Source organism: Sinohyriopsis cumingii, chromosome 1 (genome assembly GCF_028554795.1).
Source record: "Sinohyriopsis cumingii isolate HCF-2022 chromosome 1, ASM2855479v2, whole genome shotgun sequence".
NCBI classification, from domain to species: domain Eukaryota; kingdom Metazoa; phylum Mollusca; class Bivalvia; order Unionida; family Unionidae; genus Sinohyriopsis; species Sinohyriopsis cumingii.
Window position 1 is genome coordinate 103,623,078 of NC_142961.1, and position 23,845 is coordinate 103,646,922.

Consider the following 23,845-nt stretch of genomic DNA (forward strand, 5'->3'; position numbering starts at 1 on the left):
TTAAGAAAAAGAATGTTGCGTATATTTTTTTTGCACGAGCAATCTACTTCTATATTGAAACAGTGGGTCTATGAATGTTACTTTAGTTCAGATACAAGCTGATCCCATGGAGTGGCAATGCTCTTCGCAAATAATAGAGATTTAAAGTTTCGTGGCGCTTCAGTGAAATATAACTGCACTTGATATGGAAGCTGAGAATTAACGCATATAAATATTCTTACTTTGAACGTAATAGAAGTCAGTTATCATGGAGTACGAAATCCTACCACTGTTAGCTGTGCAGACTGGAACTTAGTTCAAAATCGTGATATGGATGTTTATATTAACAGAACAATAAATAATCCGAAGGCAAGGAGACAGACTAATAGATCTCAAATAAGACCTGATTCTCTGTGATCCGTGCAGATTGTATAACTCCGAGATTAAACAGTATACGTGGATTAAAAAAAAATCGGCTTAAAATTACACGTGAATATTTTTTTGAGAAACGATGAGAGGTTGACTTTTATTGGTATGAAGAATACAAAAATATTTCCCAGCTATAGATCTGAGCAGTCCCTGATGATATTCGCCTTTCTGCTTATAGAATTTAACAAGAACCAGATTGCTGGAAATTGAATAACTCGTTACTAAAATACAAAATATAGAAAAAGTAAATAAGAAAATAGAATAAATGTTACTGCATACTACTACAACTAATATTGCTGCTTCTACTACTGGGACCATTATTATCATCATTATTAATGCACTTGAATATTTAGCAAAATAATAAAATATAAATATATTGCTCTTGCGGTGAAATTGAGAATGCAAAACACTTTCTTCTAGACTGATCCAAATCGTAATATCTTAGAGATCAAATCCTATGCAGACTCACTTTTGCTCTTACGATTGAAACATTATTATTTAGTAACATTATGTTAACTGTAGATAATAATACACAAATAGTTTTGAGTGCGCAAAATCATATCAGAATGATAAGAGATTTAAATAAATGACTGAACTTACAACCTTTTGAATCGCAATTGATTGGTTCTTATTCATTGTTATGCTTTGTATGTACGTTTATGCGTTGTTGCTTTTTTTGTTGGTAAAACCGTTTGTGCCGGCATCGAGATCACAGATGTTATATTTTCTTTCTTGTTACTGTTGAGGAGACAGTGCTAATAAGCTTATGATTTCTAGTGAATCACCCAAATGATAATGTTTGTAACTGCACTCGAAACGTTTCTCAAATATGGTTTAAACTAAAATCATAAAATACATGTATATGTGGTTTTTTCTCCAAATTTGTGATCCCCTAAAATTAGTGTTCTCATGCTTACTGTAATCGATAACTATCATTACTCTTCAAGAAATAACTACAAAGTTGCTGATTTTAGTGTGTATATGTAAAAACATTAATTTCACTACTAATTGACTACTATTACTACTAATAATAATAATAAGAAAAGAAAGAAGAACAACAATAACAACAACAGGACAAAGGGAGAATAATATGCATGATCAATTATTTTTCGAAATTTTTTAACTAGAATTACGCGCCTACTACTTCTAATACTAATAATAATAATTATAATAATAATGCTACTAATGATGATGATAATAATAATAATAAGATGAACCAGAAGACAAAAGGAGAATATATTGGATGATCAATTCTTCGAAATTATTTAATTAGAATTACGCGCCCTCACATTACAACATTCGTATTATAGAAGAAAGGGAAGAAAAAAAATCGTTGAAACAAATTGAACACCTGGAAAACTATTTTTTTTAAAACAACTTTTAATATATCAAGTGGATGTAATTGAAAATTTTAACATTCGGCTTGAAGAAAAAAGAAAAATTAAAAGTGATGATTGCACGATTAAAAAAGAAATGGATAGAAGAAAGAAAGTATTCTTATAGCTAAAAAGAAGAAGAAAAAAATACATTATACGAAGAAGACAATAACAAAAGGGAAAGATGAATAAGGGCAAATAATCAATGATCGGTTGAAATTTTGAATAAGGTGGAAAACTTTATATGCTACATTATTTAGTTTAAACCATATTTATAGCAATGTATTTCATGTGTGCGTGGCAATTGGCATTACTAGATAATATAATACCCAGATGTTTGTGTTGAGAAACTTCTTGTATGTTGTTTTGATCATGCATAATATAGGATGGTGGTTCAGCTTCTGTTTTCGTGTTATCAGCATTCATTTAGTCGTGTCTGGGTTAAATGTAGCTAACCAATGTATGGACAATTCATGGATCTTTTCAATATGAGTGTTTAAGATTTCACTGTGATCTGGTTATCAGCTCCTGTATATAATGATATATCGTCAGCAAATTGTCTGATTGATGATTCTATCTTTTCAACAATATCATTGATGAAAATGACAAATGACAGTGTTTCCCAAAATAAACCCTGAACATCGGAGGATTTATAATTTATAATAACTCGTTTTCTTGACAATAAATATCTTTTAAACTATAATAACAGATTTCCATGAATGCCAGTACTTCTTTATGTTGAGAGCATGCCTTTGTGCCAGACTGTCAAAAGCCTTGAAAATATCGAAAACGGGCCTAATCTCCTTAACTTGGTCTAGCGCAGAACAAATTGTATTGCATATGTCTGTTAACTGATTTGTTGTCGAATCACCAGGTGAAAAAATCTGACTCTTTACGTGAAATTATATCGTCTTGAACAATTGTTGAAGTATTTTTATAAACACTTTTCAAAAACTTGAGATAAAGTACATAGTAATAGGACCATAGTTTGACAACGCTTTTAGACCTTTTCTTAAGTGATAAAGTACATAGAAAAGATATAGGACGATAGTTTGACACAACGGTTTAGACCCTTTCTTATGCGATAAAGTACATAGAAAAGATATAGGACGACAGTTGGACACAACTGTTTTAGAACCTTTCTATTGTACAAGCACTACATTTGCTAGTTTCCAGTCATCTGGAAACGCTGAAGTTTGCTAGAAGATATTGAATAAGGTGCATAGTGTATATTTAATTGACTGTCCAATAACCTGTAGCAATTTAGGGTGCCGTATGTTAGGGTCACGTGCGTTCGATGTATTTATACATACCAGCAGATAAAAAGGTATTGTACGAGATTTAATAAGACCAATAAATCATGGTTCTAATTCGTGCAGTAAGAACACTTCAAAAATCATATTGTGATTTGTTGATTCTTTTTCATAACACCAATAAAAAATAATTGTGACCATTTAATCTGACTTTTTATACTACATCCGTTTCATAACTGTAAAAATCAGAATTGTGACTTTTTGTCCTTTGACCTTCAGTCTTACAATCGGGTATCTAAGTCACTATCTCGTCTCTCCTACTCATTGTACCAAGATGTTAGTAGGGCCGTAATTCGAGGTGGGATGATTTTAAAATACGTTAAAGTGTTGTAATGTCACGTCAGCTAAAACTGCATCATTCTCAGGTTTAAGGTGCTATGTGCGCTATATCTGAAAGACCATAAATAACTGCTGATTGTAACATCTGGAGCATGTGTCAAAACTATTCGGCATGTCGCATTCGTGAATATAACGTGTCATCATTTTGTGACCGCTCCGGTGGCCTAGTGGTTAGATCGTCCGCCTCGGATGCGGGAGGTCGTGGGCCGAGTCAAAGACTTACAAGAATGGTACTAAGAGCTGCTTCGCTTGGCGCCCAGCATTAAGAGGTTAGTGTTAGGACTGGTCGGCCTGGTGTCAAGATAATATGACTGTGGGACATCATGCTACATGTCTGCGGCATGAGGCCCCACTGCTAGACATCACTATAAACTGCCACATTGCAGACATCGTAGTGATATGACTGAACTATTGTTAAAGCTACGTTAAAAGTCCAAATCACATCACATCACATTTTGTTTTGATCTTTATCCAAAAGCAACTCTTATAATGGTTTAGTGATTCAATTGCTTTTTTTTTTTTTTAAAGCAAATGGTCATGTCTGAAATTTAAGGACTAGATTCGATGTGGTCCACTACAATGGGAATACTGTGAAGGAGAGACTTAATCGTCATTGCCCAGAAATTGTACTTTATTAATTTTTTGATCATGCTAATCGTTTGTAATTTAGAATTACTTTTATCCGCTTTACTATAAAACATCACTTACCTACACACAAGCTTTTCTGTTGACATGACTACATGTGATACTCGCTGGTATTCAGAATTAACACGTAGGAAATATTCGTCACTTAAGTCAAACCATAGAGGTGATTCAGCAGCCGCATGATTTGCCGAAAACCCCCCAAATTTACCCAAAACATGCCCAAATTCACCACAAACATAACGCATATTAAACGAAACATACCCAAAGGAAGCAATGGAAAGAGTACTATTTTGTAGAAACAAATGACAAAGTATGCCGCTGTTAGTATTTACATGAGAATGAAAATGAAGCAAGGGAGACAAGTGTTACTGGATTCAACGCACAAGCTGGTTATTAAATCAAAACGGACGCAGTCAATACGTTCGTAGTGAAAACTGCCTCATTGTGAAGTAAAACAAAAATATATCATCATTGCCATACATATCAGTGGAAATGAAGACAATAACAAATACACGGCATTATAAATATTTTACATGGATTTGTTCTTGTCTTCCTAGCAAATTGATTGTCGCTACGGATTATAGCGATATATTGCATTTCTTCTTGACATTTTATATAAGTTCTGGTAATTAGAAATCATCGTACAATACTAATCGTTGTTTCCAAATTGAAGCGCAAATAACTGCAGATTCATTATCTACTTTATACTTCATGTCATTACATTTAAAATTGTTATTGTCGTTGCTTGAAATTTAAATGATAAAACACTCTGCGCATAGCATTCGTTTATGCGAAGCAGATAAAAATATCTACAGATACATCTAATACAAATTTAAAATAATATCTTTAAAACACAACATATTTTAGTACGAGCCAAATTATTATTTCAGTACATGCTGTGACAAAGCGGCAGTCCACGAAAATTACAAAAGTCGGTAATGATCAAATAAAAGGGAAAATAAAAGTTCACAGTATGTTCTAAAATGAATGAGAATGGTGATATTATTTTGTAATTAATTTGATCGTAATCAATAAAGTCGCGATATTAAATTGTGCCATTTTTGTGCTTGAATCAGAAAATAAACTGCATCTTGGTTATAAATAAATCCAGTATAATATGTATGAAATAAGTCCAAGATAAGATTATCACAGATATTCTAAATGAAACACAACCTGAGGAGGTTCTTTCATCAGAAGGTAATTTTATTCCACAGATATTACATAAAAATTAAAGGCGATGAAAAGATTTTTAAAAAATGTTACAGCTATAATTATGGCATACAGTCGAAGGCAGTTTATCCAGAAACGTCCTGTTGCAGAAATCTTTGCCTGGGATTTGGTGTATGTTTCGCTTGAACATACTATCGCTTTCTCTGCCTTATAAGTTTCCTAATTTCATTATACATTAGGGGTGGGTCGTGTTTGAGAATAATAACATGCTTGCGTGGTACATATTTCCTTACTGCATCCTGGATGATATTTATAAAATTCTCAACGATGACATTGATATTAATTTCGTTGATTACACTCTCCGAAATGAGAGACTCGACTAATGAATTCAAAATAGTATAATTCTCTTGGTCATAGACCAGATTTCCCTTCCTTAGCATGGCCATTTTGGGTACGTGATAACGTGCGCTTCCACCGTGCAAAGGGTCCAAAACGTCAGCAGAGTATACGAAGTCTGGGTTTGATACCAAAATAAGATCAATCATGGTCTCTGAATGTTCTTTAAAACTTGATGGGTTGGTGAAGATTACTTGACTGGCACAACAATGAATTTTTTTTATATTTGGAAGTTGTCAGTTTTGGTTAAAGTCTCCCATTAAAATTATATAGTCAGGATTAGGGGATTAACTCAAGATGCACCCAAACTTATACATTACAACTTGGCGGTCTGTATGTTCCTGCTGTTAACAATTTCTTCTCTTTAGTATATATTTCTATTCAAATGCATTCACGGTCAGGAAGGTCCATATCTGACCTTTATAGTGCCGGAAGATGTTTTTAAAAATTATTTTTGTAATTTTTTAAACGTAAATAGCCACTCAACCACCAAGAGTAGCCCTATCATTCCTAAACAGTTCCGAGACGTTTGAAATAGCTATTTCACAATTCAAATTAGTCTGTTGAAGCCATGTCATCGTGAATATCATTACATAAAACTTTATCACGTTTGCATTTATGATATCAGTTTTAGGTTTAAGACTGAGCATTAAGGTGATTATATTATGATAATTTCTCCAGGTTTCCGGACCAGAGTTTGGTTCTATCCCTGATATCAATAATAGGATGTTTAACCAATACATTAATATACATACCAAGAGCCATACAAATGTTAACTGAAACATTTCAACTAAATGTAAATAAATTTTATTTTGCATTAAGTAATATGAAAACAATTGTTTTGGAAAGACTTATGGTAGTTTATGATAAATTCAATAAATGAATGATTCAAAATGATTATGTAACACAGAGCGAGGAAATTATCACATTATTGCCAAAGGAAAATAAATCAAGGAAATTAGTGACAATTTTGAGTTATATTACTTGGTTAAATATTTCCTATAAAACAGCCTAATCAGTTACAGCTAGCAGAATATTAAAAAAATATTTGCAAATATTATTACAGGAAAGTCATAAAGACTTTATGAAGTTAGGTGTATGAAGGAGGTAGTCAGACTGACATGATATTATGCGCTTAAATAAACAGAATACTATGAATGGTATTTTTTTACATGTTAATTTTGAACACATGTTTGACTATTTAGAGATTTATACAGGAAGTGCTTGTATGGATGTATGTATGTATGTGTGGGTGTGCTTGGGTGCGTAGATATGTAAGTATATACGTGCGTACGTGCGTGCATGTGCGTGCGTATGTATGTATGTATGTATGTATGAATGTCTTTTAATTCCTCTTCATAGTTTGGAAATTAATTTTGAAAACAAAATTCATGTTTACACAATCTTTTAAAGAATAGAAACGAAGAAAATAAAAAATATATAGGAAACTTTATGTTTTAAAATCAATGACTTTGTCTAAACTGACACATTTATTTAAACTGACACTTAATGTTACCAAATCCAACAGTAAAATATTTATAAATCTATGTGGAATAACGGTTCTGATAAAATTAGACAAACAACACTTGCAGTATTAATAAGTTAGAAGGTGGATCGCGCATGAAACATCTCGCATCTGTAAATAAACCTTTCAAAAATATATTGGGCAAAGCGCTTGCTTATCAATCATTCTGTAAGGCAAAATATCTCATTACTTTCTCAATAAATATAAATTGTCGTGTTAAGCTATTTTCAATTAAAGTTGCAAATATCGCGAATATCCCAAAATATTGTTTAAAAATTCGTTATGAAAGGATGTAGTTTTAACATGTGCAGAATATATGACCGACGAAAAAAAAAACTTCACTGAAATTTCACACGAGTGTATCTTGAGCTAATAAAAATAGAACGAGTAATAACAGACCAATTTTGTATTGTCTGTGGCTGTCCCGTCGAAGGGGATACAATTTATATACCATTTCTTTAATGAGCAAGGTTTATATTAATCATATGTTGAGTTTTGCTAGTTATATGAATTTTTATCCCAGATTACACAATATTACGGTAGTTTAAGTGCAATCAAGCTATGTTTAAAAAAATTAAATTTTCGACATAAAGAAAATTTGTGCACCCTTGTTTCCAGAAGAATATTGAAATTCTACACAGGAATCGACTTGGATGCAGACAGATATACAATAGTTTAAAAAATTAATTTTTCTGTGCCACAAAGCTAACCAAACTCATCCTTACTTAAATTCAATATTTTAAAGGATACAGATTGGTGGTCTAAGGTATATTTAATTCCGTATAAAATTACTTTCAATACAAATATATGGTGACTCAAGTATAGAATTTACCATTACAGACAGTTTCTCTATATAAAATTAATTGTGTAGGTGATAAAGGTATTCTTTGTGTAACACCGAGGAATAAACGAATACATTTGTTTTGCAACTGTGTTGTGAAATATTCTTGTGGTCGGGTTTCATTTCTCCTTGTAGAACAAAGATTAGAGATTGAATTTAATCTTGCCCGTCAAATTGTATCCGTCTGGTATAATTACTACCAAATATATTATATTTAGATCGAAATTTCGAAACAAAGAACCCAATCATTTTAAATTTTAAGCTGATTCGTCTGACCAGAAGCTCCAAAAGTACAAAATGTATTTAATAAATGAAATAATTTGAAAATATGCTATAGATGGGAATGAGTAGTGACACTGAAAGCAGGGTAAACGTGAATACAGTGATAAACGTCAATAAAGTCGCATTATTTTGAATGTGAACACCGATATAATCTTTTGAGAAAATAACCTTTTCTCTCACCATCCTTCTCACACGTGTATGCTTGTAGGCAGTGACTGATTAAGGCATTTAACAGCCCTAAACACTGAAAATATCCATGTGAAAATATATTAAAAAAATTACAAAAAATATTTAAATGCTGTAAAGGTGGGAAATACCAGTGTTGCAATCACTCCAAATCAAAATACTTCTTTATGCAGATCAAAATGATCATATATCATTCGTAAAATTTTACCATCAACAATTTATTTTGAATTTTTCTGGTGCCTCTGTTGGACCGGTGCCCCAAGCACGTACGTAGTGTAGCTAATGGGTAATCCGGCACTTTTTATGGGTATTGTATACAGAATATAACTTAAATTTTGACCTACTTCAAAGTAATTTTCAAATTAATGTAATCTAGAATTAGCATATCCGTATCGGCTATTGAATCTTCCTTACGAGTGCGAGAAGACGTCTTGTCGCTGGGTTGCTCAGCCTGTCGTGCCGTGGATGGCGTCCCTAAATTGAAAATAATAACTGAATAGATGGATATTCATTGTCTAGCAGACAGGACATTTGTGAAGTACAAATTAAATTGTCACTTGCATATATGTCTATATTTATATTTAATATACGCGAAGGCTTGTGTTTGTGAGTAAATGTGACAATTCTTGAATATGGGCAAAGAGTACACTTTCATATTTGTAAAGCCCTGAAAGCTTTATTGGGAGATATACCATGCCCATAGTTTGTAAACCTTTCAATTATGATTGTAATAATATTGATTTGGTTTGACCACTGTATGCAGTATATACATACAATAAATAGTTATTTACTGTTTGGTCTTGTTTAGCCTTGGTTAACCACCCACCCACCCATCCACCCACCCAACCAACTCCACTGGGTGGTCATTTAGGGATTAATAAAACTTCTAAGAAGATCTTGACTCGCTTCTATTGGCCAAGAATCAAAAGTGAAGATGCTAAGTACTGTAGATCTTGTCATATCTGTCAAATGGTAGGAAAACCCAATCTGAAAATACCTACGGCTCATCTAGAACCTATTCCTGCCTTTCACGAACCATTTAGTGGAATTGTGGTTGATTGTGTTGGTCCCTTACCTAAGTGATGTGATTTTGATTTTTAACGTAGCTTTAACAATTTTTCAGTCCTATCGCTACGATGTCTGTAATGTGGCAGCATTTAGTTTTGTCAAGCACTGGTGCATCATGCCGTAGACATGTAGCATGATGTCCCACCCAGTCACGTTATCCTGAAACCAGGCCGACCAGTCCTAACACTAACCTCTTAATGCTGAACGTCAAGCGAGGCAGCTGTTAGTAACATTTTTTTAAGTCTCTGTTATGACTCGGCTGGGGATCGAACCCACGGCCTCCCGCATCCGAGGCAGACGCTCTAACCACTAGGTCCCTTACCTAAAATCAAGTCAGGTAACCAATACCTGTTAACCATTATGTGTGCGTCAACAAGGTTTCAAGAGGCAATTCCTTTGAGGAATATGACAACTTTGATAAAAGTTTACTAAATTTTACCTTCCCAAATCTATCCAATCGGGTGAAAGGTCAAGTTTTAGGTCTGGAACTTTCCATCATATTATGCTTGAATTTGGCATTCAGCGGTTAAAGTCAAAAGTGAAATTATGGCTGGACAGATCTTCAATGGAGAGAACTTTTGGAGTTCTGTCTCTCTTGTTCATTCTTCAAATTTTTCTTCAGATTAGATATTACGGCCCTTACAAAGGTAAGAAGAAAATGAATGAGTTAAATTATCATATTAGTGCTCCTGGGGCTTAAATGAATTATAGGAGTACGAATATATTGAAAGAGATAGCCAGGTTGAACGTGCAATTAATTTAGTTGTACCTGTCCCACTCAGTGAAGATTTACGTGAAGGAATATCATCCGATTCTACTGATATTGGAGTGACAAATCTTCGGAATTCATAAATTATGAATGATCTGGACCAGAAACTTTCACATTTTCAAGAGCAGGAAAGAAATTACTTTTAAACAGTTATTTGAATATGAACACTTTTTCCAGATGTTCCTACAAGAAAAAACAAAATTGTCCATGACGTTGAAATTTTATATTCCAAACCTGTGAAACACCCGTACAGGATCAACCCTATCAAACAGGAATACTTGAGAAAAGAAATTCAATATATTTGCTAGAGAATGATTTAATAGAGCCCAGTAAAAGTGATTGGACTTCACCATGCATACTTGTTCCAAAACCAGACAAAACTTCCCATTACCAAGAATCGATGACTGTATTGATAAGATCGGGAGTGCCAAGTATGTCATCAAATTTGACCTTCTGAAAGGAATTTGGCTAATTCCACTAACGGAAAGAGCAAAGGAAATTTCGGCATTTGTAACTCCAGATGGACTTTACCAATATAAAGTAATGCCGTTCGGGATAAAAGGGTCGCCAAGTACATTTGAACATCTCGTGAATATGATTACATCTGGTCTAAATAATTGTGATGCATACATCGATGATGTCATCATCTACAACGACACCTGGAAAGAACCTTTAGCAACAATTCGGAAATTCTTTGACAGACTCGCTGATGCATGCTTGACAATTTTTCTAAAAGCGAATTCTGTCGTGCGGGTGTAACTTTTCTAGGACATATTGTGGGACATGGACAAATTAAACCAATAGATGCTAAGGTCCAGGCTATCTCTAAATTTCCCATACCTGTTAATAAATAGCAACTGATGCAATTTTTAGGTATAGCTTAATACTATCGGAAATTGTTCCAATTTTTCTGTAATTTCTGAACCCCTGCCAAATTTAACGAGTAAGAAAAACAAGTTCCTTTGGACTGAAAAATGTCAGGAGGCTTTTGACAAGTTAAAAACCATACTTAAAAGCGCCAGATTTCAGCCAAGCATGTAAACTGTTGATGCAAGTGGTGTTGATGTTGGAGCAGTTTTTATTCAAGAAGATGAAAATGGTATTGATCATCCATTGTGCTATTTTCCTAAGAAACTAAATAAGCACCAAAGAACTTACTCAGCAATCGAGAAGGAATGTTTGGCTTTGATGCTAGCATTACAACATTTTTAAGTTTACATTAGTTCCGCTTCTTCTTCGATTATTGTGTTTAGTGGCCACAACCCCCAAACTTTCATCGGCAAGACGAAAAAATAAAAATTAACGATTACTAAAGTAGAGAAGGTGTTTGTCGTTACAGGAACATAATCTTGACAACAGGCACATCAAGGGAAAAAATAATTGAATAGCAGACGCACTTTCCCGAGTGTAACAATATATTATTTTATGTACACAGTGTGTAATTTATACGAGTTCTTTTTAACCTCATGCATAATTAGTCTGTGGTCAAAAGAAAGCTTTATCATATAAATCTTTTCTTTATGGGGAAGTGTTGGTGTATATTTGATTTAATTTATATCTGAGTTAATTGTTTCTAAGTTTTAAAATCTTTCTTTTTTAATTTTATTATATGTCAAACTAATGTAGTTCTGTTTACTACGAACTCTTATTGTCGAAATAATAAGGGTCAGACTGAGGCTGTATTGGTGTAACGTAATCGAGCTAGCACCCTTTGAGACAGAATTGGTATTTAAGAAATAATAAACACTTATGCAAGTGACAATAAAAAGATGTATCATTATGTCACACTAATGATCAATTAACATGACATCAAAATAAATACAAAGGTACATCATATGGATCCAATGGAAAACTCTGATGAAGAACAGATACTTATTTGAAATATTCAATAATTATAAAATTGTCTCAGATAATTAAACACTACGATGCATTCTTAGATTCAAACACTATAATGAAATTCTTCTTAGTCAAACACTATGACCTTATAGTCAAACACTAATGAAATTCTTATTTTCAAACACTATAATGACATTTCTCTTAGTCAAACACTATGTCCTTTTTATAGTCAAACACTATAATGAAATTGTTATAGTCAAACACTATAATGAAATTCCGCTTAGCCAAACACTGACCTTTTATAGTCAAACACTATAATGAAATTCTTATAGTCAAACACTATAATGAAATTCCGCTTAACCAAACACTATGACCTTCTTATAGTCAAACACTATAATGAAATTCTCTTATATGTCCAATGTTTACTTGATAAAATTGTCTCAGAATTAAACACTACTATGGATTATTATATTCCAACACTATAATGCAATTCTTAGTCAAACACTATGACCTTATAGTCAAACACTATCATGAAATTCTTTTAGTCAAACAGTATAATGACATTTCTCTTAGTCAAATACTATGACCTCCTTATAATCAAACACTATAATGAAATTCTTATAGTCAAACACTATAACCTTCTTATAGTCAAACACTAATGAAGTTGTCTTATATGTCCAATGTTTACTTGACATTTCATATGCCCTTTGACCCGCATCCCGGCTCGGTCACTTCAACGATCCAGACTTCTCATGCCCATGTACGTTGGCACTTTCCTGGTGGTTTTGCATCACTATTGCTGTGTCCTCTGGCTACACATAGTCCTACCGCACACAAGTTATCCACACCTAGATACTCATACTTAGTTATCCACAACTAGTAATTCGCACCTAGTTATCCACACCTAGTTGGCTGAATATGAAAAGAAAACTTTCCAAATAGTCTGCTTTGTGTGTATCTAGATTAAAATATCTAAGTATTTCAAATGGCTTAATACTAACACACCTTAAATATTCCTTATGTACGACTATGACGTACGAATGGCATACCAAAAAATAGAAATATGATATACTAAAACTCTAATACATACATAATACGTCTTCAATATTTGTTATAATAGCGACAAGATAACCTACCAACAGGAGTATTGCCTATGTGTTCATATCCCTGTTAATAATCCGAATTGTACCATCGCTCGCTACCAAATTACATAAGCCATACACTCTTGATGAATTAAACAACAAGTACGATAAAACAACGCAAACGTATAATACAACAGTGAACGTGTTTTGCGAAACTGAACATTAATTAAAAAGAACGTTGATTAAAAATATAACTCACCCAACTCGTGGGCTCAAACTAAGACATATTGGCGATTCCGCCCAGACAGCTAAATACATAAAGATGAAGGCGTCACGCGATGCAAAGAAAAGTATATTTACAAGAAACTATGGGGCGCGAAACACGTCAAATACTAGAATTTTTGGTGGTCTACGCAAGCCATACCAGGTATTTCGTAACAATTGGAAACGTAACTCTGTGCTTGTAAATAGTTTTAGTGATGTAAACAACGTTTATTCTTAGAGTAAAATGATTGATTTTTTTTATCAAAGTCATACTGAGGCTACGTAATTGTTTTATATGTAAACATGATCACGCGAACATCTATTTTGTAATTCAGGCATTTCCGAAATTGCGCATTAGTTAGTGTTAATAAGTGATGCTTAGAGAGAATTTAGTTAGTCTGGGCTTAAAAACGTTTGATGTCAAGTCATTTCCTTCTGCTGAAGCCAGTTTTAGAGTTATATGTTAACTTTTCTTCCGATTATTTGGATTCAAAAGGATGTTTTCTTTTTTTGCCTGGATATATATATATATATATATATATATATATATATATATATATATATATATATATATATATATATATATATATATATATATATGCTCAAACACTTTAAAAAAGACACTTTTTGATGTAACGCTAAAGGCATAAAAATGTTTACATGGGATAATAACTCTCCCTTTACACCAAAAGCCACCAGGTGTGGTCATTTTTTTCTGATTACCGATTTAGTATGCATTTAATAAAATAGGAATAGCCTGCCGATTATATGCAACACAAGCATACCTATTACTCGCATACACCTAATCAAAGAATATTCAAACCTGAAACAAACTGCAATCATTTACTAAGAAAAATCAGAAAACAGATTCAATTACACTTGTTACATTAAATAATTATATTTCTTAGCTTGGCATTATACACTAACATAAGAAAACGCTGTTGGACAGTGCTTCAGATGGTGCTGAACCTTAAAAATGTTGCAATTTAACTATAGCAGTAGAATGAAATCTATGTGAAATCAAGTGTGGACATAAGAGTAGTAATTTTTAAAAATTATGGACAGAAAGTTACCCTATAGAAATTACTGTATGTGCAAGTTGAATCCAACTGCAAACTGCATAGACCCAGATCTGGTGTCACATAATGTGCCAGTATAATCTATGCATTTTAATTGGAGTATTCACTAGAATATGATCCCTGATCTCCCAGCACATTATGCAACGTCAGATCCGGGTCTATGTCGTTTGCAGTTAGACCTGATTTGAGAATATATATGGTATGTCACATACAATGTTGCAATAGAATCAATGGATTAAACCTTTCAAGTATACCGATTTTATTCTCATTCTATCACACAATAATAATTAGTTACATTTAGTATTTGCAATCAAATAACCACTATATCCGTCCCTAGTTTAAAAACAAACAAAAATGACCATGAAAGGAAAAATGAAAAGTTACATTGAACAGTTTATTTTGAAAATATTTACGCACAGAAAAATAAATGCAGTTGTGTGAATCATTAATTACCGTCAAACTTGATTTATCAAAACTCCAATTTTTAAAAACAAATTGGGATAAATAAATTTCTGGATGAAATATTCACACAGAATCTGCATGATTTGGGTACAAAATGTGCTTTAAATGATCAAAATAACTGACAGCATTTTAAATATAACAGATGTTATACTGAACTTGTTTGTCTGGGGAAGTTAATACTGTGCTAATATTAATGATAACCAAAACGAGGCTTCTTCCAATGTCTCTGACTGGTGTGTAGTGTTTGCAAACCCTAATATACACTGATTAATTTTCTCTCAAGATCACTTTTGTGAAGATCCGATTTGTAATTCTATGAATACCCTCACTGGCACGTATCTAAAGGAACTGACTAACATTATGACAATAGCATACGATTACTAAAGTGCCTATTCAATAGCTTGGACCCATTTTGAATGACATCCCTCACTTGCCAGATTTTATTTTTCAATGTAGACTAAATTATTTTATTGCAGTAAAGGTATCATATTGGAATAAAATTAAAAAAATGTCAATTCCACCCAGATGTCTGTCAGCTGCCGAAAACTTAAAATTTGGACAGACTAATAACTAGTTAATCAACAGTAAAGTATTTTTCATATATTCCTGTCAGCAACTGTATTCTGTATAGATTTAGCATAGCTTTCATAAAATGTCACAATTGGAGTTGTTACTCCAATCAAATTGTATCATTGCATAACATTTTCAACACGAAATATGTTCATGAACATGTAGGTCATATCAATTCCCAAGAAAATAACCTAACTGCAAACATAACCATGGTAATGGCAATAGAAGGGTAAAAGTTTCAGTAGAAAATACCATGATAATAGGTGAGCAGAACATGGCCATTCCTTTTGCTCATGATTCTAAACCAAATTTTTACTAGAATTAAAAATCTCCACTGGTGTGGAACAGTACAGCAGCTTTTGGTTTCCAAACGTTTCTGGAATTTAAATTCTCCATGAAAAATAAAAGGAAAAAAGGAGATCAATATCACGTGGTATTTGTACATTAGTTTTGAGAATGAAATAAAGGGCATTATTTTTATTAAAAAATGTCTAGGTTATTTATATCACAGAATTATTTATATTAATGAGGTATACAAAACAGGCTTGATTACAGCATTTTTACTCTGACAACCTTGTCTGTGATTGTTTGTGTGAGTGTTGGAGAGAGGTGGTCTTGTAAATTTGCTCAAAGGTGGGTGGGGAGTAGTATTACAAATTAATGAACAGGTTACATATAAACAAGATTTTATTTATAAAAATGGGGGGTTTGCCTTTTTTATTGAAGACAGACTGTTGGAGAAGCATGGTAAGATTCCAATGGTAATTCTTACCCAAGGAAAAGTGTCTATGCTTAGGGGAATTGCATTTCAATATGGTATCCAAAGGAAGGCATTTGTTTCTTTAAATAAATGTCTGAGTACTTAAATTACTCGAAACAGTTCATATAAAAATTATACAGAATTCTAAGTCACCCATGGGTGACTACTCCATGTTGATAGTGCCTTCTTTGGGTCAGAAATATGTTTTACTGGAAATGCCCTTAGAATCTGATGCAAAAATAAATTAGTTCCTCACATAAAGAAAAAGTTAATTTCAAACATAAATAATTACAATTCTCACCTCTTTCTTCAAACAAAACAGTACTAAGAGGGAATAACAAAACTCCACCAATTCCATCTCTTCCATAGATAGTCCAACAGGATTTATGAAACGTATTTACTGATCACAAAAAAATTTCAATAAATTTTATGTTATAACTGAATTATCCTAATAATAAAGGGTGGTGGTGAAGGCACTTATTTGAAAATATGGGTAATGGTCGTAATAAAGGCTGATGCCCCCACCTCTATTTTATAACAGCTTAAAGCAGCCGCAGCTAACAATTTAATTTCATTCAAAAGACTAAAACTTGCAACATCTTCTCAGATCAGTTGCTATGCACACAGAAGTTTAATTTTGTTTTGGATGGACACAAAATTATAAGTTCAAATAAAAAATATCATTATAAATGGGAAAACTCTATATACATAAAAACAAGGGCTCTAGCCTTAATGATCACTGCCAACTCACCTCTTGTGTGTGTGGGTGGGTGTCTTACCACTGTTTTCCAGGGTTCTTCCTCCTCCATCAGTTTATTCTAGCTACCATGTATAGCATATCTTGCACTGAGAAATGGTGTGAAACCCAAACAACAACAAAACAGGAATGTTTTAGTTGATTTATCTACCAGCTTCAACAGAACTCTCGATATGAGATGTGTCTGCACATTTTACACTAATTTAATAAAACTAATTTTTTTAATGCATATATTTTGTGCAAAACAATTTAATTTTAAACACTTAGTCCGCAGCTGTCAGCTTAAAGCACCTGCTATAAACAAAATGTTTTATGACCCAACACTGAATCAAACTGATTATACTATCAGAACAAGTTCTGGATATTTTGTGCATATTTGAATCAATAGATTTTGACCACTGTGTAAACATTCATTCTAAGAATGACATACGATAGAACGTATGCGGAATTAAGTCACTAAGCCACATGATAGAATACACCTTTAATTAGGTCACTAAGGCGCTTGACACATTCTAAATAGCATGAAAGGCATCTTGAGGATTAAGACTGTCTGGTATTGTACATGGGAAGGATCATGGTTACATGCTGACTATTCTGTTTCCACTTAACACTTCATGAATATATTTTAATTTATTTTTACATAAATGAAGTTAGTTTTTAAACCACTAGTAAAACTCGCAATATATTCATTTCTTATCTAAAGCTTTGGTTGAAGTTTTGTCACTCAGAATGTAACATGTCACCTGGAAGGTAATATTTGATAAATATGCCAGACAACATTAAAGAGTTAAGATTTGATCAAGTAAACGTAATTTAGAATGATAATTCCTATATCGGTGAAGAAGCCCCAAGTCAAGACTTTTAGGATGGGTTGAGATCAGGGTAAACTGAAATTACATAAAATATCTGATAGACTCTACATTTCACAGGTTGCCAGGTTCAAACTTTGAATGTTTCTTGTATGTGCAAATTAATTTTAACAGTTAATGTGAGCTTTAGATTTCATATCCAATGACAATGTAATAACTCATGACCTAGTGAATGAAAAGCACAGACCAAAATAAAAACTAAACGTATTAAATATTCACTGCATTACTAATGAAACTGGTATGAAAATGAGCTCTCACAGCAAAGTGGTGTGAAAATACAGTCATCTTCATAATGTTCACCAAAAATGTCCGTAAAGATAATTACATGCCCCCCCCCCCCAAAAAAAATAAAATAGAATGGTTTTCTCTTCATCAGGGCTATGCAAGTATACAATCCAACTGTGGCTATTTCATTCATAACATGTAACAAATCAAATCCTGATTATTTCTCAGACATATACTCTTGTTGACATTGCAAATAACTAAAGCTCTGAATTCACAATATATAATATATTTATATTTAAAAACATTACTCTTAATTTCAGTTATCTGAAATATTATGAATCAACACATTTCACAAACTTTTCCCATTATAGCAATAAAAAATATCTTACATACCAAATACAAGCAATGTACCAAATTCTGTACACTGATAAAAAGTTCTCACTCTACACCACATTTACTACAAAAATCGGTCACTCTCAACATGTTAAATGACAGGCTTAACACCTGATCACACTCATTTTTTTACTAAAAATATGATTTTCTCTTTTTTATTGCTTGCTTCACACATAGATCTGTCTTCCTGGAACTGTTCGCTTTTGCCACAAATCAGGATGCAGACAATTTGGAAACAGTTTGCTCTTCTTTCTAATCCAACATCTGAAAGTTGATTATCACAAGATGACTGATCCTGATCTGTAGGTTTAAAATAGACTGTACGTGAATATATTGTTATCTTCATCTGAGATCTGAAGCAAGGGGGGTAACTTACACATGAGCAAATAACAGGCTCTCCAAGCCAGTGAAGGTTAATCACAATGAATCATCGGAATCAGAATCAGACGATAAAGTTTCATCGAGTTCCTGCATATATGCCTGATACAGTGGAACAAGCATTTGATTCCATGTCTTGGGAAGTGTGCGTATGAGACCATTACGTTGTTGCTGCGCCTGCAAAATAACACGTTTTTGTTTATTATCTTTGTGACAAATGCATGCTTTGAGAAGTAAAAGACCTGAGGAACAGGATCAATTTTCAATGGGGTAAAATAGCCATAAAAATGTAATTGATTTTACAACTTGCCGTACCTGTTACAAATACCTTTATCTTTGACCTTTTGAACCCAACTCAATTTGCAGTGTATGGAAACCAAATTTATTATTGCAGATACGGGTAAACCACCAATTTCCCGACACCCTTGGTTCCAGAGCCTTGCCGGATTAACAGTTTTACCGGACCAACCGAGGTTACACATTGCCAATATAATGCAGTTTTATCTGCATTATACACCTGCTCAAGACTGAAATGCTCATCAACTATAAGCTTCTGAAATATGTCCATATACTTAGCAGCTCCTTCGTGGTCTGCAGACCATTTTTTTCCACATGCATTGTGCATGAAAATTAAATGACTCTTCTTGAACCTTTGAAACCATCCTACGCTATAGTCACACTTATGTTCTATTTTAAGTTGTTTATGAAACAACTGAACCTAGTCCTATACCTTCCTGCCCTTCAAGTCCACTCCGTCACTCCAACATTGTCAAAACCATTCCATCATCACTCGGTCATGCTCAGTACTCTCACCATCTTTCATAGTTTTTCAATGTTCATTCGCTTCTTGGAATCACTGCCTGAATAGAATTTCAATATTTTGTCCCTCTGCTTCTTTATATCATAAACAGTTGGTGAACCAAGACCATATGGATCACAGTTTTCACAAGGAAACACTACAGTCCAGTTTTTCCAACAGTTCTGCTTGATTGTATCAATATTGACTGGTGTTTAATCTTGACACCATAACTGACACTTGTATCTTTTTAGAATCCATAGATAGGGTTAAATAATAGTAAAATAAGCTAAGAATCGCACAAAATTCAAGTATCACCACCAACACATGCAGTGTAAACAATCCAAGTGAGTGTGCACCCAATAAACTAATTTGGTGATGTCGGGAATGTCAAGTGCCCTCTCGTCATTTTGTCATGATTTAAAGAGGTGCCTGACCATCTGTTGCCAGAAAATCAGTAGTTTGCCTGTACTACAATTCTATATTTGAATTCTGATGAGAACCAATCACATTACGGGCAGCAACAATAATATTTTTGATGTTTAGACACTAAAACTAGCAGTGTTGTCCATCAAATACATGTTGCAATGGAAAGACACAGACAGGTATCATAATTGATAAAGTCCCATAAACCTTTGTGGGAGGGGGTGGGGGAATAATTATAAAAATGCTTTTTGGGGGGAAATTTAATGGAGGGCATAGATTTGGCTAAGAATAAGCACCTCAACCCCTTAATGTGCTTAGTCAGGTAATGTTTAATTAACAAAATTCTGAGAAGGAATATTACCATGTCCGCTGAAAATCTTTATCTTTTAAAATGTACATGTAATCTCTACTCCTACCATATGATCATGGTTTGGTGGTTCAAGACCTTCACAATCTCATGAAACTAGGCAACTGGAAATTTTTCACTTTAAATTCAGATTAAATTTGTATCCTTCTTACAAACCAGTCAATACGTATCAATCTGGTTTCATCTGCGTCTTTCTTGTTAAGAGTCAACAACACAAAAAGAGTACTATTAACAGTACCATACATACTAGCTTCAAAGTTGAGTCCGATTGCAAACTGTACAGACATGTACTGTCATTGCATAATGTGCCTGCAAATCTGGGTCCATGCAGTTTGTTAGGAGAAATCAGTAGAACAAACATATACCCTGGCCAGCAGGTACATTATGTTATGGTAGATCTGGTTTCTTTTCTTGCAGTTTGACTCTACTTAAAAGCAAGTATATGTGACACAATACACCCAACAGTACTATAAACTGATCCAGTATGACATGCCCAACTCATGTCAACATCAGTCCAGTGCTGTTGGATGGAATGTGTTTTGGTCATAATGTTGGCAGTGTGCAGAGTAAAAGGGAAGAAGGAGAATGTGCAGAGAGAAGGGAGATGAATTATCCATAAAAGGAATGTCTAGTTATCTTTAGTTTGTATGATATGTTGAAACAGAATGGGTATGAGCCAGTTAACAAAGTATCAGCAGAGAATATCAAGCAAAACAAAAAGATATTAAGCAGAAACCATTCTCCTACAGTCGGCAATTGTGACCTTGACCTTTGATTTTGCAACTAATCTTACTTTCATCCTGAAGAGTGCAAGCCACTGATGAAGTTCACATTGCAGGATTTGTATGATTTCACTCACGTGAAGATCAAGGACTTTCCAGGGCTTCAGAAATTTATTCTTATTGGAATTATTGTGAACCTGACCTTTTCCAACCCAAAATGACAGGTTTCTTACGTACAGCATCTAGAAATTAAGTAACCAAATGGATAGAGACAACGATTCATTGATAAACTGGTCTGTAACAGTTCAGTATCACATTCTAGACTATCTTGCAAAAGAATCCGATCTGGGATGGTCTAGAAAGGATTCTCATCGACAACCCACTGACTGAATTAGTTCTGCTCAAAACCAAGATCATCAAGCACAAAATAATATAATAAAAGCTGTTTCATGGACACACAGAATATGCTGTCCATCACTGACCTGTTTTGAATGATTTTGAAACTGTTTTATGTCATCATCTGTTATTTCATATATCTGCTCATCTCATCTCTTAACCGGCGTAGCTCAGCTTCTAAGGAACTGAATAAAACACGTGAATCATTTGCTTCCTCTATCTCTAAGTTATCAATTCCATTCACAAGTTGATTTTCTCCCGGCTTGTTTTCCTAGAGTAAAAAAGAATTATGGTGGGAAGTGTTAACTACACATGGATATGCAAATGACAATTATATGTCAAAATAAGATCGGATTTTGCTTATGTACACTTCTTTTGTCTGAGAAATTATCATAGTCCATGCACATTAAAATAAACATGGGGATATTGTAATCAGTTCATCTTTCCACATGTCTTAAATGTCCTAAAAACTATTCTTACACCAGTAAGGCATGACAAATGAAATATGAAGCCGTTTTTACCAAACATTTTTGTTATCCCTGCACATTAAAAGAAACAGGGCTATTGTAATACAGTTCATCTGTTCACTGTACATATATTTCAAATGTCCTTATAATCTTCCTGTACCATTAGAGTCAACAATATCCATGATAGCCCTATGCTTTAGACTGTGTCATGTTTTAAAATTATAAACTTGCAAGAGACGGCTAGAGGGTAGTGGTAATGTTTTTAATTTTTTAAAAGCTCCCAGTTGCTTCTCTCACATGACAGACTGTTATCTCTACAACATGTCACAAAGTGTTTCCCAACCCCTCCAGACATTATCCCTGGCTCATAAGACAGACAACAGACACAATGATATCCTCATCTTGTAATCATATATATGTATGTGCTTACTTGGCATAAAAAATACAACAATGTACATATGCAACATATTCTGATCACAGGAGCAATCCTTAAACCCAATACAAAGCCCCTGGGTCATAAGTTTGAAACAAGTAAAAATCCCACTCTGTAACCACATATGCACTTACAGCCTGGGCATAAAGTAGGCATATTTGCATGCAACTTGCGAATTTTCAATTCTATTTAGATGGATTTGACCTACTTTGAAGCTATCAAGATTCCCACCCTATAACCAAATAAGCACTAACTAGTCACAAAACAAAGGAGATTCACTTATGCAACTAACCCTGGCTCTGGGGTACATCTACATACTCCAAGTGACTAAACAGCATGGTCATGGATTTGAAAACTGATGTGATTCCAACCATATAACCATATATGTACTTATTAAGAATAAATGCATGTGTGTGTAGTTACATTGGCTCGTGTATTAGCTATTTAGTGCCAATTATAATTTCTCAAACTCTAAAAAAATAAACTGCACAAATTTGTACGGAGATAAACCTTTCTAAATAAACATACAAAATATACAAGTTAAAATATTAATGTAAAATCTTAAAATTATGTCAATAGTTCACCGGATACAAGTTATTTATGCTTCAATAATGAAGATTTGACATGGTAACCAGCTCAAGAAGGTGCCATCTTTCCCTGTGGTATTACTGGTCAGTGATCTATAATACCAGCATACATTTGACTGGATGGCTGCAAGTTGATAAGATTAAGTTGTTTTCAAGATGCTACAAGTATTGCTATAGATTTGCAATGAAACACAGCCTCTAAAAATAATACTTAAACAGCCATTCACTAGTGCATGGACAGTTGTCAACTTAATATTTTAATAATATTTTACTTCTGTACATTCTTGGGACATAAAAATGTAAGTAACACTTACTGGTATGTTTTCTTGTTTCTCAGCGGGTTCTTGTTTCTCAGTGGGTGTTTTCTCACCATCCTCCACTTTGTTGGCATTCTCCTTTTGCAGTATTTTAAAGAACTGACTTTGCTTGTCGCCTAATGTTTTTGGGGTCATGACAAACTGAGTTTTAAGAATGTCCATGGGTGGATTGCGAGGACCATGAGTTGACTGAAGAAAGAAAAATACATTTTAGTAATTTGATATGTTGATTTGTATGGCTTTTCACCTAAATATTCTTAACACATTAACCCCTGGTGATGAGTTTACGTGGCAGGCGGTTGCAGCCTACTGCAGACCTCTGTAGCATCGAGGTCATCTAT

The 23,845-nt window shown here is 33.7% G+C and overlaps 2 long non-coding RNA genes across 2 annotated transcripts; both read right to left on the minus strand.

The window, feature by feature from the left end:
• Window positions 1-7,666: 7,666 nt before the first annotated feature.
• LOC149807476 (uncharacterized) lies at window positions 7,667-18,313 on the minus strand. Its single transcript, XR_016415590.1, has 3 exons — window positions 17,123-18,313; window positions 12,843-13,066; window positions 7,667-8,955 (listed from the first exon to the last, which is right to left on the minus strand). It is a non-coding gene; the product is annotated as an uncharacterized LOC149807476 (long non-coding RNA).
• A 3,481-nt stretch (window positions 18,314-21,794) lies between these two features.
• LOC149807477 (uncharacterized) lies at window positions 21,795-23,644 on the minus strand. The gene is made up of 2 exons (XR_016415602.1): window positions 23,502-23,644; window positions 21,795-21,971 (listed from the first exon to the last, which is right to left on the minus strand). It is a non-coding gene; the product is annotated as an uncharacterized LOC149807477 (long non-coding RNA).
• Between the last annotated feature and the right edge of the window lie 201 nt (window positions 23,645-23,845).